We start from the raw sequence: 25,501 nt of genomic DNA, 5'->3' as shown, positions 1-25,501 counted from the left end.
ATGAGGGGCCTGGTTCACTGCATCGTCCACAGATCTGTTGGCTCTCCAGGCAACTGCAATGAGCCCAGGTGAAAACAGTCTTCTTCAGTTTGGGAACTTTTACTGATAACATAAGTAAACGAATGACTAACTTCCAGCCGCCCCTCACTTGTAAACAAGACCCCAAAACATCCACCCGCACGTGGCTTTACAATAGGATTTGAGCGTGGCGACACCCTCTTGTGGCGCCTTGACGTTGCGCTACTGGAGGAGCAGCGGCGGAGTCTCCCCGCCCGCGACAGCAGCGGACCGGGCTGCGCGGGTGAGAGAGGCGAGCACGCACTCGAGCAGCAGCAGCAGCAGCAGCAGCAGAAGGTCTGTGAGCTGCTGCGAACCGGACCTGTCCGAGGATAGAAACACCAACCTCTGCCCCGAGAACTGGTCTGGACTTCTTTATTGTGACACCGTCGAGGAAAGTTGAACTGCCCGAACTAAGAGTGGCCGCTGTCAGACACCGCCGGGACATTTGAGGAAATACTGTTGGGAACCACAACAGAGCGCTTGTTTAAGGTGAGTGGACGCTGCTGTCCAGAACTGTGGCTTCATCGTGGGGGAACTCCTCCTGTTCAACGCGCTTTTCTCTCAGAGTCCGCTGTGTTTTGTCTGTTAATAACTTTTATTATACTAGTAGGAAATGCGAGTTAGCTTTGAATTCCGCCAGACATATTCTGGCTCGTTTTGTGAGTTCAGTATATGATCATTTAGTTGTTGATAGTTAGATTTGTTCGTAATTCATAGTCTTACTTCGAATGAGTTCCATTTACCCTGAAAAAAACAACATTGTTTTTTTCATGGCAGTTTGTGCGTGTTTTAACATTTTTTTAAGTCTAATATTATATCTATCTATCTATATATATCTATATATATATGATCTTGATCTTGATCTGATTTTTAATTCTTATTATAATATATATTACTATATTTCATCCACATACTGCCACCTCTGGCTTCTTGATCGATGTACTTGACCTCATGTTATTGTTCGACTCAACACTTGTTGGAGATGGTTGTAGTTGTAGCACCAGTGAATGTGCTCAACATGTCCAGTAACTGGAATGAAAGCCGTCAAATGTTTAAGTCAAATGAACTGCTTACTGAGATATGAGTCAACATGGCTGTGCCTTCCTGAAACTGCTGTGTGTGTGTATTACCAACATTGCAGAGTGTCTTGTTCAATTGCTGTTTAATTAGCTAAATGGCTCCAGGAAAGAGCCGTGGCTGGTCTAAAAAGTGAGCATCAAATCGCAAGGAAAGTGCCTGGTCAAAAAAGGGCCGACGCTGTATCGAGCAGGTCAAGTGGAAACTCAAACGAACCGTGTGCTAGCAGTCGCAAAAGTAACATTATCTCACTGCATCGTAGCGTTCCACCATATTATCCAGATTTAACGGCACCTCACTGGGAGACTAGATCATCCGACGCCTCAGACGAAGGGGTGAGGGGGGGCCCTCATCTGCTCTGACAAGAGAAGAGGATTTAGTTCATGATGTTTGCAGGAGATAACCAGGCAGCGTGAGGAGCACCACTGTGTTGGAAGTGGCCGTGATGCCGAGGGATCATTTTCATCACACGCCTCTTCTGAGCATCCCTGAAGGTTTTAATATGAGAGGCCGCCGAGCGAGACCGTGACCAAAGTCACGGTCAATGTGCTTTCCTTGTGTCGTCACTTCATCTTTCCTCTGCTGCCATTCCCCGCCCACACACCTCTTCACACTGAGCTGATACCCATCTTCATTATCGCAACATCTCGTATAAAGAAAACATCCACACGTGGGTTGTAAAGACACTTACGTAACAAGTGGAGCAAAATCCCACATGGAGCGCAGAGCAAGCTGGGAGTGACACGGTGAGTCATCTGACCCACACCTGGGACAGTTGGTAGGAAGCCCCTAGAGCCACGTGGGATTGGACGGGTGAAGCTGTTGTCACTTCGCTTTACTGCAGCGACGGTGACGGGCATAACAAGAGCGCGATGTGATTAAAAGCATGTGAGCGCCGTGTTGACATATTTAATTCATTCTCATCCATCATGCTGTAATGCAGCGCCATCTCACGATGTCTCGAGACGCCTCTCCAGGTGTGTGTCGAAGACAATCCCTTAGGAAGCCTAAACTTCTGTCTGTCTGTGATCACGCCTCAGTGCCAGGAAAGGTGTTTGATGTTCAAAGTATCTCTGGCACCACTTGTTTGCTGGAGCGGGTTCAGTGCAGCGATGTCATGGTGAGAACCATGCCGCCGATCCTCCTCAGTCAGATGTCTGGCAGCAGGAGCATCGCTGAGATTTCCTCGCTGTCAGGGCGCTGAGACGGAGCAAGGAGGAGGAAACAGCAGGAGGGTAACCGGCTGTCGGCTTTTACCACACATTTGTGCCAGATAGCCTTTAATGCGTAATAGCACGGGTTTCACACAACAGACTGTGAGCCATATTTAGTCTTATATCAGTGTTAGGATCAATGATAAGGTTTAGCATCCAGTCAATGACTAGTCGACTGTAATCGACTACAAGTAACATCCGACTTATGACCGGGATCGGTTCCGACCAACCATTGAACGTAAGTCGAATGCCATTCAAAATAGACGCTGTGTGAGAGTGAGATGCTGGGATACTGCGCTGCCGTAACTGTCATACGAGTTGGCGGGCTGCTTACGTGCTGTGGTGCCAGACATTGAATAAAAAAAAGCTGAGGCTACACGACCACCACTACCCGACACGTAGAAAGCATGGCACCATTTCTCATAGGGCACATCAAAGGACACATACCTTCCAACCCGTATTTTAAATGAAATATGCCGTTTCAAAACATCATTTAACACTGTAGAAGACTTAACAACAATTGACATATTTTCTTTCTTTTTAAAATGACTATTTACTGCTCAACAATAAAACTGGTTGGCGTAATCTTTACACATATGACTGGTCAACTAATGGATCAGTGACTAAGCAACTGTCTAAAGAGTGGTTACAGCCCCAGACATAATTCCATTGCAGCCATTTAGCAGCCTGGTGTGGGCAGCGTTGACTCCGAAACATTCCATGATTCATAAACTGAATTATCTTGCCAGGGCTCAACAATATATCGTATCTATATTGGGATATGAACATTCAAGATGTAAAGCTTTGTATCCCTTCAGTTTTTTTCTGGGACTGCATTGATATTTATCGGGTTTTTAGCCTGAATCGGGTCACACTGACTGTCTTTTTGTTCTTTCTACAAAGCTTCCGCTTGTGACACACAGGGATGTGCTTTAGCTGCTATACTGCCACAAAGTCAGGTGACTGGCTGTTCAGGTGAGCCTTGTCTGCCACACCTACATATTTGTAGCATGTGGCTCATCACTCCCAGGATATGTATCGTATGCCTAATACACTCACAGCCAAGATTACAAATGATTCAAGCGGTTGATTCAGATGAGTTGATATCGTAACACGTGCCGTGGATTAATCTTGGAACTGAAGGTTTTTCTCCTGAGCAACAGTGAAACAGGGACTGAGGTGTGTCTCAGAAAACGTGGCGGGATGACATGTCATCATGAGGACGGAGTCACTCTCAGCCAGTCATTAGCTTCCGCTGACGTTTCCAGACTTAAAAGAGTGCCGGAGCCTGTAATCTGTCCCGCACTGACCAGTAAAAGAAACGGCTCGGTGCTCAATGGCATGTCCGTCAGAGTGCAGTGGAAGTCTGATCGGAGGATGATATGGGCCCTAAAAGCTCAAGAGGTGGAATCAATGCAGAGTGGTCTGAAGTCGCCCAGCGGCGGGTCAGTCGCGGTGTGGCGGCCTGGTCGGGCGCCGGCGTGGTTCAACTTTCTGCCGTGTAGGAACATGCTAGAGACAAAGCCGATCAATATAAAGCACCCTTCCATTAATCGCCCACTTCCACCGTCACAACTGCAGATGGATGGACAAGGAATGAAACGGCCGCTGCTGAGTCAGCGGACCACACGCACGCAGCGCACATGCAAGGGTGATGGATGGCCCAAGAATTGGGTCCACCACGGAGGGTTAATTGTTTGAGCCGTTTTAGTAGGTGCGAGCCTGGAAGCTGCAACAATTAAGACACTTTATTGCTCTTTTACTGCTGTGTTTAAGCAGCGCTGGAAAAAGCCAGTATCTCTGAGGTGTTATTTTTGAGGGTTGACACGACTGACTGTGCTGCGAGCGCCATTGATTAAGCTGCGTCTTGTTTATTGGTGTATTGGAAATCTGATTTGTGCCACGACAGGAAGCAAATCATTTATTTACTTGTGAATAGAAATGGTCTCCTGATGTTGTGGCTGTGTTTTCCCCTGCTCTTTTCGCTGATTTCTTCCTTTCTCAGCAGAATTCAGTGGCTGTGATTTATGTGTTTGTGATGCAGAAAAGTGTCTGTTCCTGATGATGCGCCTGCCAGATGACCCCACTCCACCCTCTTGCATCAGCTGACTGGCTGTATAAACCGTGTCCAGCTCGACTTTAGAGAGCTGGGACCTTTCAAACATGGGAAGTTTGTATCCCAAACCTCTCTGTATTTCTCTCATCTTGGGCTGATAAAAAAAAAAGTAATGGGCGACAGATGTCCACCCCCTCCTCTGCTGGTGCTTTTTCTCCCCTCACTTCTCTCTGGCATGCACACATGTCCGGCCCAAAGGTTCCCAGAAATCCTCCAGGAACCTCTGGGATTCTGGCCCAGTTGTGTTTGTAACTTAACTCCCACCACCCTCCGCTCCGGTCCAAACCTCCTCCCTCTCACCGTCACGTGTGTGTATTCTCAAAACTCGTCTCCAGCCCGCTATTGGAAAGAAAGATGGCGCTGCCAGGGTCGCTTGAGAACGAGCGTGGAGTCAGTGTTCTTTCAGCCCTAATAAAAATGTTTACCATGGAGCATTATTTCCTGGGCGAGGTCAGAACTCAGGATGGTTACATAACTCACTCAATTCTGAATTCAAACCTACTGTAAGCAACAATGGCTCCAGTGTGATTGATTCACAAGCAGGCGTCCTGCAGCGTCCCGCTGTGGTACAACATTGAAAAGCCTTATTGTCCAAATATGCTTGCGATATCCATGTTGGGGGTCAGAGTGAAGCTACTTTCGGGGAGACAGAAGTGGGTCAAGGTTCAGTGGAGCGTCCCGTCTGAGCAGGAGGATTGGAGAGGTGGAGGGGGATTAAAGGGCGTCGTTGGTACCAGGGACCTCCATCAGATGATGGGGAGGGAGGGGGCCGGTCTGTCTTCTGTCGCAACACACTGGAGAGATTAGTATGGGAAACTGGAGTCCGGCTGTTTGTTTTTGGATGCATGTGGGTCTCTATGGCCCGGGGTCTGACAAGTGATGGATGGTCTGTCAGGAGTTTCTCCACTCGTGGTGCTCAATACACAAGTACTCATGGGAATAAATACTTTTTTTTCTTGGTGTCAACTCGGCATTGAGGGTAACGCTGAGAGATTTCAAAATATTTCTTTATTATTGTTGATGTATATGATATTATTCTTCTGATAAATAAAAGAGTGGGACTTCAAACGCTCTTAAAATTGAGCATTTATTGTAGTAAATTTGAACTACGAAATACTCACCTGTTGGTGTGCAGATTAGCAGAGTTGTTACTTTCAGTGCGCCTTGCCACTGTAAACAAAATGCTTCTTTGTGCCTGAAATATTGGACTATCCGTACATAAGGCCGGTGATGGTGAAGCTACTTTGCAAGTGTAGCCAGGAAAACTGCATGTACTTCAACTTGTCTGTGGAACTACATATTTGCCCAGGAGAAATGAAGTAAAGTCAAGTAAAACTGCGGGAGGAAAAGTAGCTCTATCAACGTATGTTGTCTAAAACAGGCCCACCTTCCCCAGAACAAATGGACCCGAGGCCCATTCTAGTAATAGAACTGATTCATTACTCTTGACTTCATTTGTGATCATCAATCATATTTTATCTACTTACACTTACGTAAAGAAACCAAAGCCTTGTGAAATGAAACCACATGATTATTGCAAATATATTTGTCATTGAAAAGTCCAACCGGCAGCAGAACCAGGTGCAAGTCATATTCATCAAATTTGCTAAATAAAAAAAGGGAAAAAGAATACACTTGATGCAAACTGTTGAGAAAATTGGAAAAACTGAATAAAATCCTTAATAAAAATAAATACAATAAAAATGCTGGGGGGGTAGCATCACCTTCTTTATCTTTTTTTTTTTATTTTGAAGAACATATTTTTTAACTATCACAGATTTGCAGATGGCTAATGTATTAAAACTGAGCGTCTCGCAGCCCTCACGGCCCATAAGTGTAAAACAAAAAAACCTTTTAGCAGCCTTCTAGGAGGCGCTCATGGCCCAACTATGGGCCCCAGCCCTATGGTTAAAAACCACTGGTCTAAAACATATGTAACAGCCTGAAAAAAATAATATCTCCTTTACATATAGTCTGTGTCTGTTGATGCATCCAATATGCAACATCATATTCTGGCTCAAATGTGACCACTGTTGCTGGGAAAAACCTCGACTGGAGGACCGTCGTTGATTTAGTAACTGTGGTGGACGTTATGTTTACTGATTGGAAACTTGAATGAGAAGACAAGAAGAAAAAAATATTCCATGATATAATCCCAACTTTTTTAGAGATTGAGCAACTTGGAAAAAAGGCTTGAATTAATTTGTGGAGCACAAAATATTAATGTCGCCAGCAACTGTCAGCAAATTGTGGCGAAGACTCTTCGACACACTTAAAAACCAGCACTGCTCTCAGCTCTTCGGGTGGTGTTTGATCAGATGCTTGTAGAATTTGAGGTGCCGAATCCCAAACTGTCCTGAAATTACACTAGAGTTGAGTGTTGGAGCAGAATTATCCTCCATCTGAAGAGAGCGTGGCAGCGACAAGTGATGACTTTGCTGCCTTTCCAGGGTGTCCCTCCTCCACTCCATTAGCTGTAGTTGTGCCCAGGAACTGGCTACATAAAGTATTCAACAATTATCCAAACTGTTTTAAACAGAAAACTTCTTTTGGTAAGGTTTCTAATCCCCTGCTGGTGCAATAATCTCTCCCCTCAAAGAATACGTAGCAGGAGGATTAGCGTGTTTGGGTGACTGGGAGCCTTATGAGGACAGGGAGACAAGCGGTCAGACTGGCCGGCAGGTTTAACTTTAATCTGCTCATGGTTAAGCTGTTGCTGTTTGCACATAGATCATTTAAATGAACTTGTTAAGAAGCTAACCATTTTGTTGTGCTGCTAAGACTATTGTGGTCCGTCGAGTGTCCTGAGGCAAGGAAGAGCTTGAACTCAGTGCTCTCAGGAGGTAGAGCTACTCCATGGTGAGGTAACCGATGGATGCGGAGACAGAATACTTGGAGGGAACAACACCAGTTGCCTATTAAACGTCAACTATTGCGCAAGAGAAGATAAACAAGTAACACATGGTGCTTTATGAATGTGGTCAGCTTTGCAGGAGGTGGACATGTCCTTGCGTCTTTCTCACCGGCCGTGTTATATAACAGAGATCTCCTCGCTGATGTGATGGTAAAGAAGCAGGGGCGCCGACAATCTTGTGGCGTCACGTGATCAATCATTTAACGGCGGGTTTGCTGGATCCGAAATTTTCTGCTCGCCGTCAGCAAACCAGCTTTGACTCAGGTTTGCAGTCGGAGATCAAAGGGGGCCGATGTGGAGAGTTTGGAGGGGCAGTGGAAGAAATGAGGGCACACACGTTTACGCTGCAGCGTGGGGAGGGGATTAGCCTGCCTTACGTAACCATGCTCAGCTCTATGATTTTTCAACTTGACTTTCTTTTGTTTCTGGCAAACTCAGAAATTGAAATGATGAAGCAGTTGAGGGGGAAACAAGCTGTTGGCGGTGACGATGGAATAAGAAGGGAAATTGGGGGGAGGGGGATGTTGGGGCGAGATGAAATCATCTATTTATAGTAGATCCCTGCTGGTCTGCGCTGCAGAACATCCATGTGCTTCCTTGTGTCACACATGCCGACCTTCAGGCATTGTCTCACGAACTTGTAAAACCTCAGCTGTACAGGAGCCGCAGTAATCATCCTTTCCTCCACCAAACGTGAAGCACCGTCTCTCGCCTGCAGACTTTTTACTACAAAATCTGCCACGTTTTGTCACATATGATCAAATCTTTGATCCCCTCCAGCCGTTGACTGTGTATATTTTATGGTAAAAATTCTGAAATTGCCCGTTGTGGGAACCGTTACAGCAACTGTAAGCTGTTTGGACTGTACAGCTCCTGTACGAGTGATCCACAGAACAGTCAGGACCTTGTTTCTGCTCCTGTCTCCCACAGCACCAATAACTTAATGGGGACACGCACACAGAAACATTCATGACTTCACACAAACGTGAGCATTCATGACACGCACATGTGCTTCCACTGTACCAGCACTAGACTGCAGATGCTGCTCTCTTCAGGACAGGAAGTAAGATTACGTTTTTTTGTGGTAAAATTTAAAGTAATGCAAAAAAATCTAAAAAAATCTTCAATAAACCTTCCTCTTTCTGAACAAGATTTGACCTATATTGTAGAACATTATATGCTTAGAACAGGCAGCAATAAGACTTAGCATGAAATCCCAGAAGAAGAACTAGATTCCTTTTCTTATTTCAAGATTAAGATTGCCTTATAAAAACTTCACAATTTAAGAAATGTGTTAAGAATTCAGGTTGAGCAAAATTTGTTCACCCAATTGAAGGGAATATCAGAATCTGAGCAGGAAACATTTCCTACTCAGCGAATCTGATTTATTTTGAATTATTAATATATTTTAATATTTTTTTCCAGTTTGTCAAAAGTTTCATTGTTATTATTATTATTATTATTATTAGTAGTAGTAGTAGTAGTAGTAATTAATTGTTATGATTGTTTTGTGAGTATCTATTATCAAGTTCTTCTTGTTCACTCAAGTTTCATTCATGTATGCCAAACAATAAAGGGACTGTTGAATATTAATGCATGAAGAAGCAGCTAGTTGCAGTCATTTCTTTGGACATGTCATGTGCTAAGTTACATAAAGGTCGAGTATATAATACGCAACATCAATGAAAACATTTATGATGCAAACTAAGCAGATGGTGTGAGCTAACTTTAGTCACAACTTCATTTCTTTATCTGTCAATGCTGTCTGACTAAGTACTTCATATTGTTGAGTAAAGGTGACCATTGGATTTTGAATTGCTGTGTTCCTGTTCAACCAACTTTTGCTCCCCTGAGATCAGAAATGCATCTGAATTACAATTTAAGTACAACTGTCAAACAAAACTAAAGACTTTGAAATGCCAACTCACAGGAACTGGCTTGTGTTGAATGCATTTTCCTCTCACTTACCACCATCTGCCTTTAAGATCGGTGACTACAGCCTGGCCATGTCTTCTTATCTGGGCACTTTGCTGCACGACATCTGCTTAGACAAACAACAGAGGACAGGACGGTTGTTTTTAAGGGACGGATATAAGCTGGAAAGACAGGGATTGTCAGTGCTAAGTTTGGAGAGTCAAGTTCTGTGAAGAACTAAACATGCTGCCCTCTAGTGGCCATGCTTGGCATTTAAAGTTTACGGCACTGTGGTTTAATCCATCAGAAAGTGGATCGATCAGACACGCACGGTCAAACTCTCTTCCCATTGTTTCTGTGGTGACCTGTTAGATGAATGCCCACCATTAATCATGGCCATGTGTCTTCGCCTGTGAGTCTGGAGGTCAGTGATTAAACCGAGATCTCTGTGATGTTGCCAGCTCATCGCTCTCTACCTCCCTCTCCCTCGCTCTCTCTCTCTCTGTCTCAGGAAGAAGACACGCAGGGTCGCAGGTTTTGCTCAGATCTGCGTTACATGCCTCTGCTGTTGTCTGTCGCTAAATCCCGGCTGAATAAAAGTCAGAAATTGAAGCAGCAAATCATGTTTTATGTATGCGTGCTTACACAATGAAGGCAGACTGGTAAGTGGGCCAAGCATCACACGGGGCATATTATGGCAACAAAGCAGCTTTCATTTTCCTGGAAAAGTGACAGAGACAGCAGCCCAAGTGCCGTACAAGAGGGTTTCATGACGGGTGCCGATTCCTTACACCACCGTATTGGAGAGGTGTTTCATTATTCCCAGTGATTTTCAGAGTTGTTTGCTGCTGACGTGTCGACTGTGGGAGAGTGACGTGCGCTAAAACTGCAGGCTGTCAGTTTGAGAGAGACGCTGCAGCGGCTTTGATCTGTTTTATTGGTAAAGCTGATTTCATTGTTTGAAATTGAAAAGCATTTTTCTGTCAGGAGTCTGGCCAACAACTTCAGCGCAATATTGTTGACAGTAAAAGATGCTCGGGTGTCTCATAGCTTCTGTCATAACTCATGGCCGGCTCAGGATCGTCTCAGTGAGAGAGTTGTATTTATTTCTTTATTTTTAAATTGAAAGTGACCTTTAAGGGGTTGAAAGCCTCATACTGTGCATCGTTGATGCGGCTATTACGGTTTAATGGAGAGTGTTTAAAGTGAGGTAGATTCTTCGGCTGTTCTTCTGGGAGATGGTTGCCCCTTTAAAGTCGTGCTTCAGTCCATCACAGTCACCTTGGGAGAGACTTGTTTAGTTTAAAAGGCAGGCTGGTGCTCCTCCTGCCTCACTAGGACAGGGCAGTGAAGCTCACAGACACGCTCCGCTCCTGAAATAACCCATGTACGGCAACGTCGGCGTCACTGTGATTGCAAGTGGACCCGAGAAGACCCGACGAACTTTCAGCGTGACCTTGCGGACGACCTCAGTGGAAGTTAATGCGGCAGCGAGAGTGAAACTCTGAATCGTTGTGTCATTACTCTCACATTAAGTGCAGACTCCTACAGTGCGAACATATGCTGCCAGCGCTGTCTAATCTAGCTAAAAGATTTCCGCTCTTAATCTGCACTCGTGGGTTCACATCAGCCCGACAAGCTGGGCGGCTATCTCCTGGGCACCCACACCGACCGGCCAAAACATTATGACCTATTATCCTGTAGGTCCCGCACTATTATTTATTTGAGCTGCAGAATAGAGGGAAAAGTTTAGTTGCTCGATTTCAACTGCATTTATTTTCCAGCACACCTTCTATTCAACCCACTAAAACACGCCAAACTGAAGGCTTGTGAACAAATAACAAAAATAGGAAGTTGGATTTTAATTTTAAAATGTCATTTTTTAAGTGACCCTACTACGATATCATCTGCAAACATGATACATTTGTAGTCAACTGGACTGCTTGTATAAGTAAATAGTCAGCAACTGTGAACCTCACTCTCTGATCATTTCTATGAAAACACTAGTTCCAAATAGTGTCTTTATTTTTTTAAGGTTGATATTTCTGCGTGGCATTTGAGAATGATTGGTATTAGGGCTGCAACGATGAGTTGGTGTCATCGATAACGTCGACAACAAAAATTTGTCGACGTCAAAATCTGTGCGTCGATTATTTGCATAATGAAGCAGAGAGAAATTATCACATTCTCTGGAATCATTAAGATATGTTAATGTCTGTTCCTTTCATTGGTTCCTGACTGAGGTCCGACTCCAACTGGCTTCAGTCGCTGCGCGCCCCTGGCTCTGTGTCACCACCTCCGTCTGACCGCCTCAGTCACAGTCACCGAGGAGTTTGAGCGGCGACGGGTCGTAGCGTTCAAAAGTGTTGCTGCGTTTTGTTTGCTATGATAACGCGTCTCAAGGATGAGCAAACCCCTTCGACACCATGGTAGAATGATGAAAGAGTGTTCCGTGTTTGGTCTGTGACGCCACACACTGTCGAGCTAACAGTTAGCATGTCAGTTAGATGCAGTGAAGTGTCTCTCTCCTCCCCCTAATAATAACCAGAACTGAACTAGGGAGCTACACTGAACACATCGTTTTAGATTATTATTCAAATAAGACCTTTTGCTGTGGATGTTCATCAGATATTTTATATGAATATATGAATGTTTTTATAGACTTGTAAAGTGATGATTTTAAATTCTTCTCAAGGACCAACAATGACCTCAGTTTTAAAGAACTGGAGCTCTCTGTCGACTGTTTTGTGCTTCATGCTTCTCATGTGTCATTATTTCCATATGTGTATATATATATATATATATATATATATATATATATATATATATATATATATATATATATATATATATATATATATATATATATATATATATATACTTATTATCAAACAAGTAACTGTAGGTTAAACAGACATTCAAAATGCAGTCCAAACATTGGTAATGGCGATTACTTGACTCATCGAAAAAATTAGTGGACATACTTGTGGGTGATTTGACACCGATCAAACCTTAGTTGAGCGCTCAGATCCTTCACTGTGGCCATCTGTGTCCGGCCAGCTTCTGGCTGTCAGGAGAGCCTGGCAGCTGGGGACTGTGACCCCTGCACTGGGACATGAAGCCAGAATCGATAATGTTATCGCATGGCTTATCACACTGTAATGAGCCGGCTGATTACCTCATCGCTCCTGGTGTGGGAGTCGGAAGGTTGCGAGTCGGAAACGGAGACAAAGAAAGGTGAGATGGGCAGATAGGAAGTCCATCCAGGACGGAAAAAGTGAAGGTGGTTTTTCAGGGGCAATGATAAAGATCATGGCTATATACAACTAAGATGGAAATTGTGCCATTATTTTAACAACACAGCACTTCTCAACTTAGTTGAGAAGCTAGTTTTGTGAGGGTGAGTTTGGGATTTCCACAAGAGGGCGCCACATCTTTCTTGCTCCGGCCTTGCTCTGCACTGAGACATCAGAGTCAACTTCCCCTGAATACTGTTTTTGTTGTGAACCTATTCTCACCTCAAAATGGAATCTTGACTGTATTTTTTCCTCCCTCCAGGTCGGTACGTCTGGATGAAAGTCTTGGGATGAGAACTGTCCGTCTTCACCCTGTCACCCCCAGACCTCCAGGAGGAGACTCACGCTGAGGTAAATGTTTGAACCCTCCCACATCAAACCTTGCTCCTGATGCCGACTCAGACTTTCACTCCTGCCCTCTTACTATTCCCTGCCTCTCTTTGGAGTAACTAGACATTGATCAGCACTCTGACTGATGGCGGCCCAGTTCGGAGTCACTTCGTCACACAAACACACTCTCAAGACACATTTATGGAGATGGGGGTCTTGGCCTCAGCCTTTGAAGTGTCCAGTCAGGCTTGGCTTTTGAGGACTGAAGGCGGGTGGAGTGTGTGACACTGAGGGGGGTGGTTTGGGGTCAGGAGATCAGGTATTCGGGTCGAGGTTGTTACATTTGAAGACTCAGTGACAACAGCATGGCAGTGAAGGTGCTTTTGCCTGCGGCAACGTCATATTTTTTGCTGCCAACTTTTAAAGTTGTTAAAGTTTTAAAACACTACTTTATGTAAACAAATTTGCTGACTCACATTACTTATAGATATTAACCAGGTAGTTCAATTTGATACTAACAGTGTACTTGAAATTATGTCAGAATGAACCAGTAAGTGCTTCATCTGACTTTGTCCAAATCTCGGGAATTATTTTGTTCTGTTTTTATAGTGATAAAAGCATTAATTGATTCACGATGGTAACTTTCATTTGCTTTTTTTTGGCGGTTGAATATTATAAATAAGTTTATATCAAGTTCATATTAATATATATTATATTATATATAATACATATATCATATTTATATATTTTTTATGTTTCTGTGATCAGAATTAATAATTTTGAACGCCACACGATCTTCCATAATATCTGAACTTCTTTCTGTATATACTCCATTTTTGAAGAAGATGAAGATTTTTCAATACGTTTATACACAACTCACCTTCTGGTTATTGCATTGTAATTACAGTATATACAGCACAGTTAAATTTGCTTGTGACATTTGAGAAATGTGTATCTCATACCTTGTGCATAATATCATAATATATGATAATATTATAAACTCATAAGTCAAGGCTCCCTCTCCATGATAAATATTATTACAGAATAACATCTCTAACGGTCATGATTTCACCCAATATTTACTGACATTCTGATGATTGTTCCCCTTCATTTTGTGTCCCATTCGTGATCCTTATGGGAAATAAGTCCAACACATGGCCGCTTCTGTTGTTGTTAGTGATGAAGGGCATTTTGCCGACTCACACAGGCTGATAGTAATCGACACTCCACACAGAAGCAGCTGATTTCCGCTTTGCACCATCTCTGTTACGAACCTTCTGTCTTCTCTTCTTTCCTCCCGTCCCGCTCAGCTGTCCCCTTCCTTCAATCACCGACCCCCAAACACCCAAGGCCACTTTCACCAACAAGGACACAGTGTCCACAAGAATCAATACTGGGTGCATTTTGAAGCACGAATGTTAGCGCTCCAAATTCAAGCTAAACCTTCAATGGAGCTTTCAGAGTCTCAAGTGCATCACAGTTTCTTTGGTCTGCAGAAATGTTTACCGAATAACTTGCATGGTTGGAAGCTCTTTGTTTTTTCCGGGTTGTTACCTGTTGGAATCCTTTAATAGCCGCTGCTGATGACTCACACACCCACTCACACTCCAAACTGAAAAAGCTTTCTTATGTTATTTCCATTTTGAGGAGGAGGGTTGTGTGTTCGGGGCGGCAAAATGCCAAGTCCGAGGAGAGCCTTGTCTTTATTTGTTAAAGCGGTGACGCACAGGGAGGACGCACCATGAAAACACACACTTGACACACAAACCCTTTGTCCTGTGCTGCCATGGCGAGCAAGACGGCGCTCTGAGTCATGTCACTTTAGTCAAATGTTCATCCCGCTACTTTATAAAACAAATCTAATAATAGTGTACGGTGCATGACCCCTCCCCCCTACACTGGGCATGAGTGTGCTGGTGTTAACACACAATTAGTTGAGCACTGTGGCAGAAAAGGCTGTTTGCGTGTCGCTGCCGAGCGTCTTCTTCCTGCTCATGATCACATGATAGTGCGGTGAATCACTGAGGGATGAATAATTCTAATTAGGAAGTGACCTGGGCTCAGGAGGTCATCGTCTGCTTCTTTTCAGTCATCACACAATCTATGTTTTTCTACTTTAGCTTTGGGTCTCTGAATTGTAGGGGCTAGCTGAACTATGCCTAAAATATCCATCTATTTATGTATGACAGGAAACAAAATATTCACTTTTCAATGTAGCATTTTGAATTAAATTTACAGTGGTACCTCGGTTTTCGAATGTCCCGGACTTCGAACAAATCGGAGTTTGAACAAAAATTTCGAGATTTTTTTGCTTCTGATTTCGAACGAAAATCCAGAACTCGAACGCCCCCCAAAAAAGCCGGAAAAACATAACGTGTGTGGACCGATCAGCTGACCCACGATGCACTTTGTTATTATTACATTCAGAGCTGGACACGCACCGGGCACCTCTTCACTTCTGGAGAGACGTCACTCACTCGGCAACCCCTCCCACATGCAGCGGCCACACACATAGAGGAACAGCGCACCTGCAGCAGACACTCTACATTCACTCCTACAAAAGACTATTTTAAGGCTTGGAACGCATTATTTCTTTTTCCATTCATTGTAATGGGAAAAGTCGATTCTGATTTCCAACAAATCGCTTCGGATTGTGGTAGACATCCGAGGTACCACTGTATATGTAACTCACGCTAAAAACAATTGTAGCAGTTTATCAAAACAGTGTGTAGCGGTTTGTCCTATTTACTTATAACGGGAGGGAATAAAGCCAAATTTATGTATCTACAGTCTGCGATCGGAGCTGTCGAGAGCAATTTTACTGGTACTACATGCGTCTTTTTCTACCTGGTTTTGAATGTAGGTGGAAACCTTGATGTGTAATGGTGCGCATACGGAACCTGTGGCTACAAAATAGTTTTGTAGCGACACAAAGCCTTGACACAACATGGAGGCCTGTACTGTCAGTCTTGGATGATAAGGGAAGGAAAGTACCGGTGGTAAGGAGTGACTTCACTTCTTTTTAAGAAGTGTTTCCTGTGTTTATTTTTTGTGACCCAAAACACTGTTGTAATATTCCAAATTTAGGTTTGTGAAATTCTGTTGTGAGTGCGTGTAAATTTGAGATGGAGGTGTTTCAGTTTCACAGCATCTTTAAGTTGAATGTAAATACAGATATTTTTAATTCATCTAAATATAGTTTTAATTAACAGATGAATATCTTGTAGTACTTTTGCTGACATTTTTTTATTTAGATACTGCATAAATATGTTTTCATTGATCTGCTTCCTGGTAGCCTTTGCTCGCTGTTGCCCCCTGTAATATTGGCGGCAGTACTGCACAAACATTGCGGGCCAAATGGAAAGGCTGTGCAGGCCGTTTGGCTGAGGATGCCAACGCCAGCTCTGCTCGCCAGTCGATCAACTTGTTAGAAGACAAACATAACTGATATTTTGTGAAGCTATTAAAGGCAAGTTCAATTCAAACAGTGATAAGCCATAACATAATAACAATGTTTTATTTCTGTTGTATAGTTTTAAGAGGGGAAAAGCTGTTGAAAACAGAAACCAGGTTGTTGCGATGAGTCTTGAATGCACCTGAGACTTAGACAACGCTTGGTGTGAAGAAACTGAAGGTATTTGTATCATTGGTACTGCAACACAGTGAATATAACCAGACCATTGGAGTCTGTTGTGGAGACTTTAGCACTTCACTCGAGCGGTGACGGGGTGCAGAGAGAGAAAGCCGAGCCGGTTATGTAATTTGGCCCATCTGTATTAATTGACCCGCTCGTTCAATCCCTCCGTCCATCCGCCGCGTCTGCAGCTCCTGATGACATTGATCTGGTTTGCTGATCGCACGGCGGCGATGTTATTTAACCACGGTACACGACTGCTGGGAGTTTTCTCATCTCTTACTATTGAGCACCAGAATCCATGTAAATCACGGCAGGGTGGTGAAGATGCAGAGGAAGTGGTGAAGAAGGTGTGTGAAGAGGCACATGGAGAACAGGAGGGGTGGGGGTATTGAAAACTCTGGAAAGAAGGGGGGGGGGGCTGTTAGACAAAAGTGAGCACGGGGAGGGAGAAGGAGGAGGGAAGGCGGTGCTAGAGCAGACAGCAGGGAAGGAAAGCTGAGAAGAGGAACAGTGGAGCGAAGCTTTGAGGGAGAGAGTGGCTGAAAAATAAGGAAAGTGCTGCGATATGAAGCACTGGAGCCGTGTGGAGGAGACAACGTGGGGCTGGAATGTTCTGACAAAGAAGTAAGCGGCGGGAAAAGAAGGGAGCGACAGGAAGTCTCTCCAGGACTTGCACACAAAAGTGATTCTCCCCCTATAAGTGGAAAGTGGAGGCAAAGATGAAGAGCTCCAAATTGGGTGAGTGGATGGGAGCATAATGAAATGACTGCATGTCTTGAATTTCCGTGTGGCCTCATTTGGATGAACACAATACTTGAATAATCTGCCTGTGGAAACCGTGTGCACCAGCACCTTGGGTGAGTGGGAGAGCACTCATGGGGTGTCACTTGCCTGGAAGGTCACTGAATGAAGGTGTGTGCGTGTGTTAGAAAGTGTGTGAAATGAGAACAAACAGGATTCTTCATGACGCTGTTGTAAAATTAGTGCTGATGTTGATAATTCGATTCAAGGTTTGTGTCATTTTGGTGGTGTTTTCGACAAGTCTCTGGCCACTGCTTGCAACTTCACAGTCGACACACACTGCCTGTGTATTGATTTGAAATTCCAGCCTGAAAAGCTGCACCCCTCCGGACAGTTGGCCTCGAGAAGGAAGGAGAGCGTGGGGTGGGGGGGTGTTATTCAATATGCCTCCACTCACACACATCTACCAGAGATTAAAGAAGTGCACAAGGGCAGACGATTAGTCTTTAAAGAGTAAAGAAATGCCCAAAAATAAGTTTCATTTTGATGACAAAGCAACAACTCGCTTTTGTTTTCCTCCTGACGTCCCCATGCGTGTAATTACATGATTCCTCATGTGCCCCGGGGTTGTTATTGTAGTTTCTCATCAAGTTTGTTATGCCCCCCCCCCTAAAAAAGTGGTGTGTCAGCACATGTGTTTACTGTTTCAAGAAGGTCCACTCGTTTCCGCCTGTTGTAGTGTCACGTCGAGGGACACGCTGAGAGAAGACTGTAATTACCCAGGCTGGATTTTGAAGTGGAGCGCGCCTGATGTTTCTCTCCATAATCATAAAAACATCCATAAATGGGCAGGTGTGGGGATGTAAAGGCTGACGTAAAGTTTCGCTTGAGGGATCAGGAGTAGTCACGGACTGACAAGGTGGTTACCTCATTCCCACTGAACATAACAAATGAGGTAAACGTGTGTCATGACTGCAGGTCACTTTCATGTCTTGTTGACTCATGATTTTGTGTGACTGCCTCAGTTCTGAGTCTGTAATGTGAACATGCTCAGCCTGTTTAATGTGAGGTTTAGATGCAGGTTTTCCCCACAAAGAGCGGGATTCAAACTCAACACGAATGGTATCAGAGGTGGGATGGTCACTTCAAGATCAATGTACTCTTGTGTTATTCAGGAATAACTGAGCTTTAATGTATCGGACCATAAGTATTCTGTGACGAAAAAGTTTGAGGTGTTCTCTGAAGTGCCAGGCTTGTTATGTTGCACCTCACTGTCACATTGTTGAGTGTGTGTACTGGTCATACCAACAAGCGAGCTGTGGTTATTCTCCACGCTACTTGTGCTTTACATTCAAGGGTGAACTATGACGTCATTATTCAGTAGATTGTTTTTGCCTCATCTGAAATACACAAAGTTGACAGCAGCATCTGAAATGTATGCAATTGTTGTATTGAGAAATCCACGTTGTGCTCCTTATTGTAGTTCATTTTTGGAAGAAGACTGTATTTTTTAAACATCTCATCAACTATGCATTGAGCTTAGAGGAGTCAGGCTGATCCAGGCCCTCATGTCCGAGTCATCAGTGTGAGTCGAGACAGAGACCAGAGCATCCAGAGACCAAGACTATCTGGGCCATAGACCAAGACCAAACTGATCATGAAACAAAATAGTTCCAATGAAAGTGAAAATGGTTACTGTTTGTTTTGCAGTAAGATGTGTATTGCGTCTATATGACTAATACACTATTCTGTATTCAATGTGGTCTCATTCTTTGTTCTGTCTGGGGCCCTCAAAGTCATGGTCTTTGACTCGATCTCTGTGTTCTCTGGTCTTCGTCTTGACTCAGGTTAGGTGGTCTCAACTGCAACAGCAGTGTTGTCACATTACCATAGAAACACAAACTCTCTAAGAGCAGCCTCTGCTATTGTCTTATACCATTTATCCCATATTTCTAGTAGACAGTGCGACATTGGTTGTCGTGAGAAGAATGTGTTGATGGTCATTTGTAAACCAGACAATCTCTAAGTGACGTGCTCATATTTTAATTAATAACACTGCTAAAAAGCTTTATCCTCTGGGACAGTTTTTATTTGTCGGGGAGCATTAAGGAGAAGATGTTTGGTAAGGAATCACGAGTAATTTGAGTTTTGTCTGTAGTGTTTGTGGTGTTTGGACGTCCAACCTTGGTGGACCCAGGAGGTGCACTTAAGCACAGATTAGAGCACTCAGAAACATGTGGTGGCTCACTCGACAGGCGTGCTTGTTCATGGCAAGGTTGAAAGTAAATGGTCACCTCATTTTTTTGCATTCTGACTGCTGATACAAAGCATGGGATTTTTCCCCTGCAAATGAAATTCCTTCTTGCCATGAAATCCATTCTATAGATTTTCTAAAAGAGGAAGTAGAGATGCCCGGTCAAAGGAAAAGTTGTAACCTTCCATCATCTTTCCATTGATCCAGTTGAAACAAATGGCAGGCGGGGTATTTATGTAAAGCCCAGCCATGAACAAAGCTGGAACAAGCTGAAAGAAAAAACAGAGCGATCAGCAGTCGCTCTGGCTCCTCTTCGTTTGCAGAAGCGCTTTCCCAGCCGGTGTCCCTCCTTGATCTTTCTCCAGTTCATGGCACCGTCGACTGTACGTCTGCCGCTTTGTTTGTATTCTTTGACGTGTCAGGTATTTTCTGCGACGTGAATAATGCATCGCCGCTGGCACAGAAAAAGCAAGGCAGAGATGCTTATGTAATAGCTGCTGTGGGACTCATTTGCTGTTCTGCATTTATTATTACGTGCGAGCTCTCAGTACTCTGCTGCGATCAATGATTTAAAACATATTTGTGTACTTTTTTTCTACTGAAATTAGCCCCCTCGCCATGGTGTCAGTCAAGTTGTGAGTCTGTCTTGCATGCGAGATAGTGGCAGCACTCTCTCTGCTCCCTGCCCGCGGAACAATGGGCTTCCACTGACCACACAGCTGAAGCAGCAGGAGGCAGGAAGTGAAGTTTTATTCTTGTCCCAGAGAATGAGAAGCAGCACCTGGATTTGCCACCCAATACAAATATTTACGGTCGTGACTTTAGAGCGTGACAGACTGGACGCTTGGGTTGAATAAGCAGTAGCCCAGACTCATTTGAGAGTCTGAAACACCAGATTTTTTTGTTATTTTCCAGTGTGAGTGTCCGACCACTGACCGCATGAGGATAACTGAGAGTGGCTGGAAAGACTCCTGGAAACATTTGGAGCACACGAGGAATGTCAGCCATCTTTCCCTTTTTACGTAAAGCAGGATGGTACACTAAAATACATTAGAATTAATCATTTAATAAGTAGAAGATGTTGTATATTTGTCATCAGGAGGGCATCTGCATAGAGAAAACATAGCTGTGCAATGGTTCAGCCTTAGCAAAGGGCTTTTCATGCGACTTGTTTATATTTTGTCTCACAGTAAAATCTATTTCTAGTCTTCTGAGTCTGCCTGGGTTTTGTGTGCATTCGTTTTCCCTCCATCCGACCCAAAATAGTGTGCTTGGTCAATTGGAGAGTAAATATGGTTTTGTGTTTGTCGAGGCAGTCACGGTCTTGGGTCATCCCAGCTGCTTCATGCGGGACGGTGCCGGGTGTTGTGCATGAACAAACAGAGATGAAACTGAACATGCTTTGACAGCAATCGAAATAAACCCCAAAGCAGTCGCCATGACCTCAGCTGTTGCAGTGCATTGTGAGACTTCACTTTTCAACGGCAGACATTAAACAATAAATCATATTACATACATATTACTTGACATGTCATAAAGTCAGTGACTGATGTTAAAGAACCTTGCAATTGTATTGAGATTTTGGAGGGAAAACCAGGAAGAAAACAAACTTCAGGCTGACAAATAAACTGCTGATTGACACTTTGTGTTCCTGAAAGCCCATAGTGTATTCACAACAGAGCAGTGTCACCACTTGCATGTCACTGACGTCAACTGCAACCAGATTCAATAGAGCGCTGGCTGCTCTCCCTGTCAACCCCCTCTGGGACTTTTGCTGGTTTGTTAAGAGGGAATTGAAGCTCTGGCACCCTGAACTAAACGGAGCTGGGTTTAAACCTTAGTGTTCTTTGAGGATTAATATTGGATATTGTAAGGTGCTAACTCTTGAGGGACACCCTGAGCAACCACCGTGTCTGCTCACCCAAAACTCACAAGTGAAACTAAATACTGTGCAATTTGTTGTGAACTTAAAACGACTTTTTCTCTCAAGGAAACAAAGGAATCTTGAAATAGCAATATATCACTGAAGATGCTCCCACAATTGAGCCCTGTTAAGTTATTAATCCATAGTGTTGGAATTCCGTGTGGTCCTGTGAACTTCATATTTTCATTCATTTTGCTACGCAATGAAAAGGATTATTATTTGCTGACCTGAGTTGGAATGTGCAACTGACTGAAAGACGCCCCACCGGCTTAGAGTCCAATGCGTTTAAAGTTGGAGCCCACTCACACACCGCCCCTTAACTCCCTCACCTATTCATACATTCCTTTTCTTCTACTTCTTTCTTCTTTTAATCTCCTTTCGGCCTGGCGCACTTCAAATGTTGGCCTCTGTCGTCATGGCAACCCATCCAAACACCGCGCACAGCAAAAGTCCGATGCGGCAATAAGTTGGTTGTAAAAGAGAAGAAAGGGAAATACCAAGCGCACTGCGTGAGGACCTGCCGCCAATTACTCCTGCGCAGACTGGCTTTTCAGAAATCTTCTCCCTGGGTTTCGTCAGAGCAAACCGGGTCTAATGAAGTCAGAGCCCCTCAGCGCGCCGCCGCGCTCCAAATCGCAACTTTTGTTCAAAGCGACAATGTCAAGCATGTTACTTTGCCAAACAGGACAATTTCTGCCTGGTTTGAGTGAGAAGAGACATGGCACCGAGGCGATGGTTTAATGAGCGGCTTTGAAAGTATTCAGCAATCTCAAACACACACACACACACACACACACACACACACACACACACTGCTGGACCTTAAGGCCATGTGGGGGAAGGTGACAGTGAGCAACAACTCAGACAGTTACTAGGCTGGAATGGAGGCAAAATATCCCCAAGTCTATTTGGCAAAACATTAAAAGCGCTCTCATTTTACAGCCGAGTCGCCCGACTACAGTATAATACACTCTTCTTTCCCCTTTGAAGTTTCATTGTGAGACGATGTGTGAGAAATGGGGGAGTGGATTAGCTGTTGGCTTCAGTCTTGTCTGTACTTGCTGTTTATTTGGTAGCAACCATCCTTATGACTCATGAGTTGTCTCTGATTCAATCGAGTCCAAACAGAAGAAGTTCTCAGCAACTGATTTGGGATACCATTTGTGTTCCATGGAGAAACTTCACTGACAAGATTATTCAAGCCAGTTTTATGAATGGTTCTGATTATGACCAGTACACAGACTCCACCGTCCGTACAGCGCCTGCTCTGATGGTTTTATACGTTCCACCTGTTGCTGTCGTCTTCCAACTTCATGATAAAGAAGGTTAGCTGCATAGTTCAGTAAGCAGGGAGTTTGCTTAGAATGGGGGATGGAAATCTCTGTCTCACAGAGGAAGTTTGCAGGGGAGGAAAGGATCACTCTGGCTGGTGGGACGTACTCCGTTGACAGCATTCTAGCTGATCAGTTATTCATCATAACCATTATTCAAGTTCACAAAAAAATTGAGAAGCAAGAATGAGGGAGTTAATGGATGACTGACTATGGATCCCTCTATCTTCATAGTGCGATATCAGTAAAGGTGCTGTTGTGACGTCTTCACAACATTGTCCAACTTACCAAAACACTCGCGCACACGAACCCACACTAAATTTATCCTGCACTGATACCTAAAACGTCATTTTCACTGTGACATCTGTTTTCCGATCTTTCACCAAACGTAGTTCCATCTGCATCGGTTTTACGCTTTTAGGAACTTTCCCAATTCTTTTACAGACAGATTCATGCTACAAACAGCCTGTTGAACTGCGAAAGTCCAATCTCAATCTGGGACGATGGTGATCGCAGTGATCTAGATTTTGCCGAACTTTAAACATCATTGGCTCTAAATAATATATGCACTTATAGGTGTGCCAAGTTTGGTCCCCGGAACTTGAGTTTGACACCAGTCTGAGGCCTTTTTTTGTCACACATTAACAATAGCACTGACACAATCTGCTCTCAGTCGAAACGTTTTTAAACAGTAGGTGGCTCCACGTGTGAACTTTATGATTTATTTCTAAAAGATATGCACCCTTTGCTGCTGATTTTTTTTTTTTCACCTCTATCCTGAGTCGACTGCGATGAGCGATCTGTTGCTGTGGGATAATGGGCTTCCTCATTTGGGTGAAGCAGCCGGTATCAGACAGGCTAATGATAACAGGATTATTTCCCTCTGCAGAATCCCTGTTTCTGAATCTTGTCTGAAGATACCTGCAAATCTCTTTCTTCTGTCAGAGCTTCTCTGATACAGCCCGGGTTTTGGGCACATCATCAGATATGTCCCCAGCCTTTTGTGAGCAGAAGAGATCCTGCGTTAAAGGCGCTTCATACTTATCTGATACCTCAAATGCTCCGTATCTGACCTCATAATATCTTCTTATATGATGATTGGAGAGTATTTTTGTGCAGCCAATCAACTCCCTCTCTAAGAGAAAGACCTGTCGAAAAACTACCGGGTTGATTTCAAACACTTGAGTTGTTTTCTATTTTTAGGGGAGATGAATGTTTCTCGTCTCTGAGTTCTGTTGACAGCAAGAGGAGGCAAAGGTGACGAAAGCAGTGAAGTATTTTCTAAGAGAGGAGTTGTAGACGGAAATTAAATGAAAAAAAATGTTGAGGTATTCAGCAATGAGCAACACTGCAGTGATGAATTGGCTTCTGGGGTTTATTGGCCGAGTAGCCCGAACAAAACTGCAGCCCTGTAGGTCAGAGTGAAAGGAGGACTGAAGCTCCCAGGGCCTCACTGGGGGGTCACTGTCTCGGCGCTCTGGGGGTCACACTTGACGGTCTCAGAGAGTTGTTAATTCTATTATGCCTGCCCAAGAGGTTCTTGTTTGGGCGGGGGTGGGGGAGTGCTGCGGATAAAGGTGAAAGAGATTGTGAGGGCTGATTATTGTGCCATGGGAAATGATCACATACCACACATATCTTTATCGGCCCGAATCCTGGGTTCTCACCAAGTCAGGCTTTAACTCCCACACTGAAATGTTTTAAAGTTTAGCTAAGTGGAAAACCCCCACGAGGAGATCATTAACAGAAAGAGCCGGATCTGCTTTCCAACGTACCATGTTGAATTGGTTTAAGGCTCTCTAGAACACCAAAATGATACGCTTGTTGAGCTTTGACTAGGTTTGTTACAGGTGTTGTAAGGACACGTTCCGTTCTGCGCTATTGATTCTGCCTCCAATTCCTAATGTTTTTCCTGACTTAACCGCACCCCAGCTGACATAAAGCTAGTTTTACCAGACTGACGGAAATGACTGAGGAAAGAAATGTATTTGGGACAGAAGCAGTATTCCATTCTGTCAGCCACTTAGATGCCTGTGAGACATCAGCGTTTCAGAGCTCAGTGTTGTGTGTCTCTTTACTCTCCTCCACCAGGGTTTATGCACACGGCTGCGGTCCAAACAAAGATAAGGATGCACATTCTTCATGCAGCCTCGGCATGGTTAGATTAATGGACTAGCAGTGGGCTGTTTGCCCAAAAAACAAGTTGGTGTGACAAATGAGGACATAAAAGTATCGTCCTGCGACCCAGCTCGCCTGAATTCAGCCGACTCCTCACCATTTTGCCCTTGATTGTCTATTTTGATATAAAATCTGGATACACAACGTGGGGGTGTGAATATCCTTACAGCAAAAACCCTAAAAAAAGTTGTATTTTATACATAGATGTGTCAATGCTGGACAGATTTTTAAAAAGATGGGGTGCACCGATTACGTCCAGATGCAGAGGCCGATTCCTGCATATAAAGTATTAGACGTACAGCAAACTTTTCTGTTCTGTTTGGTAAATCTCTTGTTTTGTTTTGTTTTGTATTAAACTACAACAACAAACAAAATAACACTAAATAAGTGCTTCTTTTCAAAAGCAAATGACAATGTAAGACATTTAGAGGGTAAAATAGGGGTATGTTAACTTATCTATTATTAGTGTTCTATTATTAGAAACTGGGAGTATTTTTGGGATCTAATGTATGAAC

The 25,501-nt window shown here is 43.9% G+C and overlaps 1 protein-coding gene across 1 annotated transcript in view; it reads left to right on the top strand.

Moving 5' to 3' along the window:
• The first annotated feature begins 357 nt into the window (after positions 1 to 357).
• Positions 358 to 25,501, top strand: part of LOC128765130 (leucine zipper putative tumor suppressor 2 homolog) — a 34,924-nt gene continuing 9,780 nt past the window's right edge. Inside the window, exons 1-2 of the mRNA XM_053875590.1 lie at positions 358 to 549; positions 12,854 to 12,942. The gene's annotated coding sequence lies outside the window, so the exon portion shown is untranslated. The remainder of the gene's footprint in view (positions 550 to 12,853; positions 12,943 to 25,501) is intronic.

The sequence above is a fragment of the Synchiropus splendidus genome, chromosome 9, assembly GCF_027744825.2.
Source record: "Synchiropus splendidus isolate RoL2022-P1 chromosome 9, RoL_Sspl_1.0, whole genome shotgun sequence".
Classification (NCBI taxonomy): Eukaryota; Metazoa; Chordata; class Actinopteri; order Syngnathiformes; family Callionymidae; genus Synchiropus; species Synchiropus splendidus.
Note: the sequence above shows the minus strand (reverse complement) of the source record. Positions and strands in the feature narration are given on the sequence as shown.